Source organism: Phyllostomus hastatus, unplaced genomic scaffold, assembly GCF_019186645.2.
Source record: "Phyllostomus hastatus isolate PE091 unplaced genomic scaffold, TTU_PhHast_1.1 phas_contig_17, whole genome shotgun sequence".
Classification (NCBI taxonomy): domain Eukaryota; kingdom Metazoa; phylum Chordata; class Mammalia; order Chiroptera; family Phyllostomidae; genus Phyllostomus; species Phyllostomus hastatus.
The window spans coordinates 45,941,555-45,953,135 of NW_025333664.1; the positions used below are offsets into that span (position 1 = coordinate 45,941,555).

Below are 11,581 nucleotides of genomic sequence, written 5' to 3' on the forward strand. Positions count from 1 at the left end.
AGTAAATAAAACAACAAATAAAAATGAAAGTCTTAAAGACTGATAAAGAAAAAATAAAAATACCTCTATATCTAGATTAACTATGTCACAATCTCAATAATCTACAAATAAGTTACTGGAACTAATGAGTGCATTTATCAAGGATGAAAGATATACAAGGTAAATAATCAAAGTAAATAGTATTTCTTTTTATTGATAATAAACAATAGGCAATTTACATTTTCAAAGACCAATGTATTAATAAAATACTTAAATATAAATCCCAAAACTATACAGTACTTATGTATTGAAAACTACAAATCACTTCATGAATTGGAAGTTAAGTGTTGTTAAGTGGTCAAATTCTCTTCAAGCTGATCTATAGATTCAATGAAATCTCAAAAATCACTGCAAGATCATTTTATATATTAACACATTGATTCTAAAACTTACAGTAAAAGTTGCAGAACTTGAATAGACCAAAAAAATTGTTTAAAAGAAAAACAAACTGGAGGACTCACACTATCTGATTTCAAGACAATATAAAGTTATTGTGGGTGTTGATGAAGGAACAGATCCAAAAATCAGTGAAACAGAATATAGAGTTAAGAAATTGATTCACGCATATGTATGGACATCTGATCTTTGACAAAGGTACAAAGACAATTGAAGGAAGTCTTCTCAATAAAAGTAGCTATAACAATTGAAAATTAAAATGCAAAATAAATAAACCTTGTCAGATACTTTGCATTTGTGAACTTTGAAGAAAAAAATAAATAAAAAGACACCTACTAAAAAAGGCTTCTGGTGTCCAACTGGAATCAAATTTTTTAAAAAATCAAAGCCTAGCAGCCATTTCTGCACAGAGGTGTCTCTTGCAAACTGCACTTCACTGAGAAGCTTCTGCACTGAATGCCCTGCCTGGCCATGGAACTGCCTGCCTGCACTCTGTTTCTGCTACCTAAGCCAGTTCTTTTTTAGAAGAGTTCCTGGAGTTCCATTTCAACCAATAGGACTGAGGCTTTTCCCATCCTATTGGAGCTATGCAACTCTGATCAACCAGAGCAGCACTATTCTGAACAAACAGGACAGTGCTTTTGGACTAATCAGATTGTCAGGGTTTTGAGTCCTCATTTGTATGAAGATGGATAAATCAAGAATTAAGGGTAGGGACACTTATCAATTTAAGACAGCTCTCTTCTTTTTTGGAGAGTGCACTTTCCTACCAAAGAATGAAGAGCTCGTCTCCCCACTGAGCTGAAACACTGAAGATGTCTCACGAGAGCAGAGTGAAGCAGACAATTGTGGAGAAGAGTAGAGCAGACCAGCACAGCACACTGCAACCAGACTGGCACAGAGCAGAGCAGAATAAAGCAGACCTGTTCAGGTGCAGAGGGGCCTGGTCCTAGGGTTATCTTGTCCCTGAGCTGTTCTACAGCTGTGCAGTTCATATCTGTCTTGTATCACCATTGAACTGTTTTTCACTGACTGAAATTTTCTTCATCACTGCACTCCAAATTGGGGATTCTTATTGGCATTGAATTGGCACCAATGACCATTGGTTGGCATGCTGGACATAAAAATTAATTCAAATATTATAAATCTAAATATAATATTTAAATGAAATAACTTTAGGAAGGCATACAAAATCTCTGTGACTGCAAGTTTAGTAGCATTTCTTATATATGACCCCAAAAGTACAATACATAAAAGAAAAAATTATAATTAAACTTAATTAGGGAATTCCGGCTAAGATGGAGGCATAGGTAGACACACTGTGCCTCCTCACACAGCCAAAATAAGGACAACAAAAATTTAGAAACAAAAAAAAAACGAGTACTGACAGAAAATTTAACTGTATGGAAGTCCAACAACCAAGGAGTTAAAATAGACACATTCATTCAGACCTGTAGGAGGGGTGGAGTTAGGCAGCTGGGCCGAGGGGGGTTGCGGCAAAAGAAGCAGTGGCTGGTAGACACTGAGCATGCAGGCAGTGGCTGGTAGACCCAGGAGCACAGGTGGCAGCTTGCAGACCCCAGGTGTGTGGGGTGACAGCAGGTGGACCCAGCAAGGGGGTGGACTGTGGAGGGGTACAGCTCACAAGGCAGCTGGTGGACCAGGTGGTCCCACATTCATGAACAGATAAACCAGGAGAAACTGGGGAGCGAGACAGACTGCACAATCCAGGGATCCAGTGTGGGAAAATAAAGCCTCAAAACACTGATTGAAAATACCTGTGGGAGTTGAGGTGCCTGGACAGATGCCCAGCCTCACAGGAGAGTTTATTGGAGAGACCCACAGGGTCCTAGAATGTATACAAGCCCACCCACACGGAAATCAGTACCAGAAGGGCTCAGTTTGTTTGGGGAAAGGAGGGGAAGTGACTGAAAGCCAACAGAGAGCGGAGCAAGTGCCATTGTTCCCTCTCTGACCCCTGCCCCACATACAGCATCACAACCCAGTGAATGGGTTGCCCCACCCTGGTGAACACCTAAGGCTCCACCCCTCACTATGTAACAGGCTCATCGAGACAAAAAAAATAGTCCAAATGAAAGAACAGATCAAAGCTTCAGAACAAATAAGTGATGAAATGATGAAGAGATAGCCAACCTGTCAGATGCACGGTTCAAAGCACTGGGGATCAGGATACTCACAGAATTGGTTGAATTTGGTCACAAATTAGATGAAAAAATGAAGAAAGGAAATTTCACTATGTGAAATAAAGGAAAATATACAGGGAACCAATAGTAATGGGAATAAAACTGGGACTCAAATCAATGGAGTGGACAAGAAGGAAGAAAGAAATATCCAATCAGAAAACAATGAAGAAACAAGAATTCAAAGAAATGAGGAGAAACTTAGGAACCTCCGGGACATCTTTAAATATTCCAGTATCTGAATTATAGGGGTATCAGAAGGAGAACAGGAAGAGCAACAAGTAGGAAAGTTATTTGAACAAATAATAAAGAACAACTTCCCCATTCTGGCAAAGGAAATAGACTTCCAGGACGTCCAGGAAGCTCAGACAGTCCCAAGAAGTTGGACCCAAGGAGGAACACACCAAGGTACATCATAATTACATTACCCAAGATTAAAATGAAGGAGAGAATCCAAGAAGCAACAAGAGACAACGAGGCAGTAACCTACAAAGGAGTTCCCATCAGACTGTCAGCTAATTTCTCAAAAGAGACCTTACAGGCAAGAAGGGGCTGGAAAGAAGTATTCAAACTCATAAAAGACAAGGACCTACACCCAAGATTTATCTATCTAGAAAAGCTTTCATTTAGAATGGAAGGGCAGATAAAGTGCTTTTCAGATAAGGTCAAGTTAAAGGAGTTCATCATCACCAAGCCCTTATATGAAATGTTAAAGGAACTTATCTAAGAAAAAGAAGATAAAAAATATGTACAGTAAAATGACAGCAAACTCACAATTATTAACAACCACACCTAAAACAAAAACAAACTAAGCAAACAACTAGAACAGGAACAGAATCACAGAAATGGAGATCACACGGAGGGTTAGCAACAGGGGAGTGGGAGCAGGAGAGAAGGGGGGAAAGGTACAGAGAATAAGTAGCATAGGTGATAGGTAGAAAATAGGGGGAGGGCAAGAATAGTATGGGAAATGTAGAAGCTAAAGAACTTATGACACATGGATATGAACTAAAGGAGGGGAATGTGGGTGGGAAAGGGTGTGCAGGGTGGAGGGGAATGAAGGGGGAAAATGGAACAGCTGTAATAGCATAATCTATAAAATATATTTAAAAACATTAAAAAACTTAATTTAGTATGTTTGCTTTATAAAGACATTATTTTTAAGGTTTTTTCTTTGTTAATATTTTACATGATTTTAATTGTATTTTTTCATTATCATTTTCCCCCCATACCCTTCTGCACTTCTACCCATGCCCTCCCACATGCAATCACAACACTGTTGTTCATGTCCATAAATTCCCTCTTTTTTGTCTTTTTGGCTAAACCCCTCCTCCCTACCACCAGCCTCCAAAAGCTGTCAGCTTTATCTCTATGAGAGAGAGCTTTCTCTCTATCTATGAGTTGGTCTCTATTTTGCTTCCTAGTTCAGGTTGTTCATTATATTCCACAGGAGCGAAATCATATTGTAATTGTCTTTCTTTAACTGTCTTATTTTACTTAGGATAATGTTCTCCAGGTGCATCCATGCTGTCACAAAGGGTAAAGTTTTCTCTTTTTTTATGAACAAGTAGTATTCCATTAGGTAAATGCACCTAAGTTGTTTTATCCACTCATCTACTGATTCATACTTGGGCTGCTTCCAAATCTAGGCTATTATAAATGAACATACAGGTTTATATACCATTTTGAAAAAAGTGTTTCAGGTTTCTTTGGATAAATTCCCAGAGGTAGAATTGCTGGGTCATAAGGCAATTCCATTTTTAATTTTTTGAGGTAACTCCATACTGCTTTTCATAGTGGCTGCACCAATCCGCATTCCTACTTGCCTCAATATTTTCTCCAGCACTTGCTGTTTGTTGATTTTTTGGTAACAGCCATTCTGACAGGTGTGAGGTGATATTTCATAGTGGTTTTAATTTACATTTCTCTGATGATTAGTGATGTTGAGCATCTTTTCATGTATCTGTTGGCCATCTGTATGTCCTCTTTGGAGAAGTGTCTATTCAGGTCCTTTGCCCATTTATTTTTAATTGGACTGTTTGTGTTTTTTGATGTTGAATTTTAAAAGTTCTTTATAAATTTTGGATATTAACACCGGTAGCTCAGTTGCTTATAGAATCATACCAATATGCTAAGGTATTGTTAAGAAAATGAAAGACAAACCACAACTAAAAGAAAATGTTTGCATAACACATATTTGAGAAAGTGAGGAAGGTTGGTCAAAAACTAGGAAAGTTCCCTGGCAAGCAGAATGGGGAAACTGAGATAAATTATGAAGAAATGGTTGGAATGACTGAGCAATCAACAGCCAGCTAATGCTCACCAGACTCTACCTTCTTTAATGGAAGATACCTAAGAGTAGATGGTTTAAATAAAAAACCAAAAAGATCCAGATTCATCTAAGTTGGAGGTAAAATTGACCAGAAAATGACCCAAAACCTCATTATATGCCCATCATAGTACATCAGCATACTAAATGACACACTCCCAAGCCATCACAATAGGAAGCAAAAAGTCCATAAAAGGTTGCAAGATGCTTCCTAAGCTCTTTTGAGAAGCCTCCAACCCTTTCTCAGAAATCTAATGAATATTCTGTTGAGATCCTCCCCTGGGACCTCCCCTAAAATTCCTGCCTGTAGATTATAGCTAAAACACATCAAGACATAGAACACCAGAACTCACTCTTCTTTGAGAGTGCCCATGTCTGTTTCCTTAGGAGTGTACTTTTGCTTCCTTTATGCTAAGCTCTAAGAGTTCCAATGAGACATGCAACCAGGGGAGTGGTGGGCAACAGAAGCTTATCTCAGGCCTACCCCCTAATCCTGTCTCCAAGGGTGCTCCTTTTGCCTCATTGTCATAACTCAGCCATTTTCAACGGATGGGCTGCAAGAGTTTTTAGAACATCCAATGCCTGACTACTTAGTCATGGGCACTGACCTTTTTACCTAAGGTTGTCAAATAAAAAAATGACAACAACCAGCACAACAATAGCCACTTGGTGTGAATGAATCAAAATTATACCTATTTTTGTCAGATCAGCAAAAAATATAATGTATTTTGGTGTGCCACATAACTTTAATGATTATTTTATGTGTGCCATGAGATCAAAAAGGTTGAAAATTGCTATCCTAAGCTTTAATTAACACACTTTAACTTGGACTCATGGAAATTCCATTTGGGTAGTTTCCAGATGTAGGCTGTAATAAACAATACTGCTGTAAACATTTGTGTACAAATCTTTATGTGGATATATGATATTATTTCTTTTGGGTGGATACTTAGCAGTGATTCCTGGGCCATATGCTTAACTTTTTAAAAAATTTCCACACTAGTAATCATACTGGTAATAGTCTCTTATATTCTGGCCTCTTTTAACTCAGAGTGATGATTTTGAGATTCAGTCATGTTATTCTATTTATTAGTAGTTCTTCACATTTTATTGTTGAGTAGTGTTCCATTGCATGGGTATACCATAATTTGTTTATTCACCAGTTGGACTCATGTCTTGAAATTTTTTCTTCATGAGTCAAGAACCTGGTCATCCCAGACTATTCTGAGTCAGGAATTGCCTTGGATTATAGCCAGTCTGTTGACAAATGGATTAATTTCTGCTCCAGAATACTTAAAGAACTCTCAAAAATCAAAAAGAAGAGGGCTTGCTTCAGCAGCAATACTAAAATTGAACTAATACAGAGAATACTAGCATGGTTCCTGCAAATCAGTGACATAAAAATTTTTGAAACATTCCATATATTAATTGAATGAAGGTTGTCAAAAGTGCTACAAACTTCCAGTTATAAAATAAATAAGTACTGGGGAGGTAATATACAACATGATGACCATAATGAATGCTGTATAGTATATTTAAAAGTTGCTGAGAGTGTAGATCCTAAAAGTTCTCAAACAAAGAAATTTTTGTTTTCTTTTTCTGTATCTATATGAGAATATAAATGTAATTTATTGTGGTAATCACTTTACAACATATATTAGTTAAGTCATTACCTTAAACTTGTACAAAGTTGAATGACAATTATATCTTAGTAAAACTGGGGTGGGGCAAAAAAAACAAAAGTCCAATTACAAAATGGCAAGTTAGTTAAATAGGCACTTTGTCAAGAAGACAGAAATTTGTTGAAAAAAAATCATACGAAAAGATTTTTAACATCATTTATAATTAATAAATTCAAATTAAAAGTACAGTGATGACTATGCACTTATTAGAATGGCTGAAAAATAAACAAAAGCCCTGAACAAAGTAACTAGTACCTCATAATTTGTTTTGAGGAATTTAAAATTGTGTAATCACTTTAAAAAGAGTTTGGTGATTTCTTATAAATTTCAACATAAACTTACCATACAATTTATCATCAGGGCCCAGGGCAGGATGCCCCAAGATATTATACAATAGACTATTGATTATTTTGAATTAAAGTTACTTAGAAACTGACATGCAAGAAGAACATTCTGTCTTCTCTGCCCTTCTAAAAGCCGAAGATAAATCTTTAATACGAAAGGGGTCCTCTCTATACCTGGAGACATCTCTCTGTTACCACTAAACCCAGTAACCCTAATTAAGCAAATTGTGCTGCCTTTATTCTTTTACTACTCAAGCCCAAACTTTGTTTAGATTCTTCAGTAATGAATATCTAAACTTTGCTTACATTCCTTTCTAATGAGCATTAAATTTGTTTCTTTTTTCCTGTCAATTTCTTCATAAATTTCTTGTCTCCCTAATTCTATCAATCATGCCCTTAGGTGTTTACCCAAGGGAAATAAAAAAATATGTTCAAATAAAACCTGTACATAACTGTTGATAGCTGCTTTATTTATAGTTGCCTAAAATTGAAAACAACACACATATATTTCAACTTGTGAACAGATAAATAAATGCAGTTATTTGCCTATCATGAAATATGCCTCAGCAATAAAATTAAATGAACTACTAAACACATCAACATTGATGAATCCCTAATGCCTTATTCTAAATGAAAAAAAATATAACTCGAAAGTTATAATTCCATTTACAGGACAGTCAGTATAATATTACATACCAAAACTATGTAGGGAACATGGTTGCCAGGAGCTGGCATTCAGGGATAAAATAGTTACCATAAAATAGCTAGAGTGACAGGGGAGTCTCTGCCCATTAGCCAAACTGGCAGCAGGGGAAGGTTATTACACTGAGTGCGCCAAAAGCTAGACATAAGAATGGATAGAGCCTGGGCAACCAAGGAAAGCTAAAAGGATGAATGGATAGGGCCCCAGGCATGGCAAAAGCTAGAAAGATAATTGAATTAGGGAAAAACTCTCCCATTCCTATTCCTAAGAACCACAGGCTTAAGCAGGAGGATGAAGATGGTCTTTAAGATGGAATTCCACCATTTTTCCAGGTAGTGCAACACCTGAATAATCCTCTTTCCTTTTACATAAGCATCTGTCTCATGAGCTTAGCTCTTTGTGGCAACAGGCAGCCAAACCTTCATTTTTTGTTTGATAGCAGTTTTGGCAAACACAGATAGGATCATGTGAATCTCGGCAAGTCCAGGAGGGCTTGGGCTCAGGTCCCATCTGTCTGTGGCAGGCTGACCCTGAGAGCACAGCTATGTGGATTTACCAGTCTCAGGGAATGGTATTGCACTCAGTTTGAGGTGTCAGCCACCTGAAATATCTGGCTAGTGAAAGGAAAGAGATCTGGGAAGGAGATGGACTCCAAGACTGGATGAGTTGAGCTGGCATGCAAACTGGGGTCCTCTATCTCTACTATTTAGGCCTTTATACCATTGTAATCTGGTGAGAATCATTTGGGTCTTTGTGTAATTTCGGTCTGGTTAAGACCATTTGTGCCTTCACACCACTGGGGGCCATTTAGGACTGCTTGCAGTGTTGGTTGGCAGGAGACAAAACACTAGGACTTGTTTGTGGACACTCATTTGAAATAATGGAACTGTGGATTTAAGTTTTTGTTTATTTGTTCCATTTTGTCTGGGATATTGTTATGGTTATCATTTTGGGTTTGTACTTTTGTGCCATCATGGGTTGTTTTGTTTCAACTGAAGGGAGCCCACTGGACTGATTTTTTTTATTAGTGTTCTATTACAGCTGTCTTAATTTTCCCTAATTGCTCTCCCCTGCCACACCCAACTCTCTCATCCACCATCCCTGCCCTGTTGTCCATTTCCACAGGTAATTTATACCTGTTCCTTGGCTAGACTCTTCTCCGTCTTTCCCCCTTTCCCCACCTCCTCTGGTCTCTGTCAGTCTGTTCCTCATTTCCATGCTTTTGGTTCTATTTTGCTCATTTGTTTATTTTGCTGAATTTTACCATATTGGTCCAATGTCTAAGAATTGATTTTCTATTGTAACATTGCTTGGTCTATGTGTACTTTATACTATGAGGCCCATAAATGGTCCATAAATGCTTCTATAAACAATCATGCAATTGGAATTGTTTGCCAACAATCAAGGAAATAAGATAACATACCTTATGTCCAGGAGTTTTTGTCTTTACACAATGAGGAGTTGGCAAGGAAAAGGAACCACTTAATGATGCAGAGAAGGGGAGTGGCTTCAAATCTTCTACCTAATAGTAAGACAAAGGAAGAAAAGGAAAATGAAGAAATGAGTCTCTTTAATGCCCTGAAGTCAGGGGATGCAGGATTAGAAGCAGGAAAACTTCCCCGATAACCATTCCTTCTTCTGGATACCCCTAAAATACGGCCCAGAGGGCAACAGGCACACCCCAGGTTGATGAAGGAATGGTCTCCCTCAAAGACCTGTCAGGGAACTCAATTTGGGCAGAGAGCATCCCTATTTGGAGCAGGACAATTTCCTTTGAAGTAATCTATACCCTAAAGGTGGAATAAACCAGGAAAATCAGACTGCTGGCTACTATTGGGCCCATACTCCATTTCCACTTCAGATTTACTGAATTGGAAGAATTCCAACCCCTCATACAGGGAGGATCCTCAAAAATGGTCATATTACCTCCATTTCTACCACTCACCATCCAAACTGGGCAGATATACAAGCTCTCCTTAACATCCTGCTAACAGTATATGAAAGGCAGCTAGTTATAAATAAGTACAATGAGGAGGTTCATTGTCTCCATCAGCTAATTTATTTTCTTGCAGATGTGGGAGCTACATACTCAATGCTAAACACAAAACTAACCAAGAAAAGTTCAGCTGCAGTGATGGTTATTGGAGTGACTAGACAGTTAGAAAAACAGGCATTCCTTCAACTTCTAGAATGACAGCTTGGGGATGAAAAACTCTCATTTCATTGTTGGGTCAGGATTTACTTTTTAAATTGCATGCATAAATAACTTTTTCTCCTGAGAAGCAGCAATAATAGAATTCCCACTGGAACATGCTCTCCAGCTCAGGCACTCTCAACTTACCTGGAAGGACCCAGAAGTGAATGAACTCTTTCTACCTGAGATCTATGAGTAGGGTGATCAAGCCATTTGGCCTGACAGAATCCCAAGTAAAGCAGTTAACATCCAAATTATAAAAATTAACCTAACAAAAGGGGCCCAGTTTCCACAGAAGAAAAAATAACCCTAGAAAAAGGAAGCTTTAGAGGGAATTCAATCAGTATTACAAAAATTCTTCAAATCAGAATTAATTCAGCCATGCAAGTCTCCTTATAACACTCTTATTTGCCAGTCAAAAAACCTCACTCTGATGAATATCAATTTGTACAGGATCTTAGGGTCATAAATGACATTGTCTAGAACATTCATTTTACCTTGCCAACTCTTCTACATTGTTGACCATAGTGCCTGGGTATAGCAAATGCTTTTCAGTACTAGACTTGAAGGATGCTTTTTTTCTGCATCCCAATAGATGAACAGACTCAATTACTATTTGCCTTTAAGTATCAGGACCTAGGAACTAAAGTAACACTCCAATACTGTTGCCACAAGAATTTAAGAATTTCCCAGGTATATTTGGGGAAATATTAGCAAAAGACTTAACAGATATTCAATTGAAATTAGGAGTTCTTCTGCAATATATAGAAAATTTACTGATAACTACCAATACTTATGGAGACTATTTGCTCAACATCATCATAGTCCTAAATTATTTGGCAAAAGGAGGATATAAAGTATCACCTCATAACAACCAAATTTTCAGGTGGCATACCTGGGATTCCAATTGAAACAGGGCACTAGAAGTTTACAGAAGTTCTTGCTGATTAAAAACAAGCCATTGATACAATAAAAACCCCAGAGAACTGAAGGCAGCTTCATGGATTCTTAGGGATTACAAGCCTGTGCTGAATTGGGATTCTAAACTTTGGGTTTATAGTAAAACGACTATGTAATTTTTTTTAAAAGACTAGACACTGAACCTTTGCAAGGACAAAATACTGTCAGGTGACATTTGACACCTTGAAGGAAAAACTAGTTCCAGCTCTTTTACTAGGAGTGCCCAATTTACAGAAATCTTTCAAATTATACATTCATGAAAGACAAGATATCAGACTGGGGGTACTAAATCAGACTCTGAGAATTGCCTGTCAACTGCTGGACTATCGCTCAAAGAAATTGAATCATATAACCAAAATGTCCACCATGTTTTTGGATAGTAGCAACTACCTGTGACATCTTACAGAGAGCAAAGAAATTCACTGTGGGACAACCTATTATGGTATTAGCACCACACCAGGTGCTAACTCTATTGAGACAGAAAAACTGATGGCAGGACACATAGAAAAATATCAGGCCATTTTATGAGACAACTCAAATGTGACCTTACAGACTACCACTACCTTAAACCCAGTCATTCGACTCCTAGTCTCAGACCTCCAACATGATTGCTTGGAAATTACTAACAAAGTTTATTCCAGGTGGGCAAATCTATTGAACCAGCTGCTGACATAACCTGACTGGGAATTATATACAGATGGGAACAGTTTCATGGAGAATGGTCAGCAATGAG

The 11,581-nt window shown here is 37.8% G+C and overlaps 1 pseudogene; it reads left to right on the forward strand.

Annotated features, from left to right (window-relative positions):
* The first annotated feature begins 6,292 nt into the window (after nt 1-6,292).
* Nucleotides 6,293-6,392, forward strand: LOC123815458 (annotated as a pseudogene).
* Nucleotides 6,393-11,581: the final 5,189 nt, after the last annotated feature.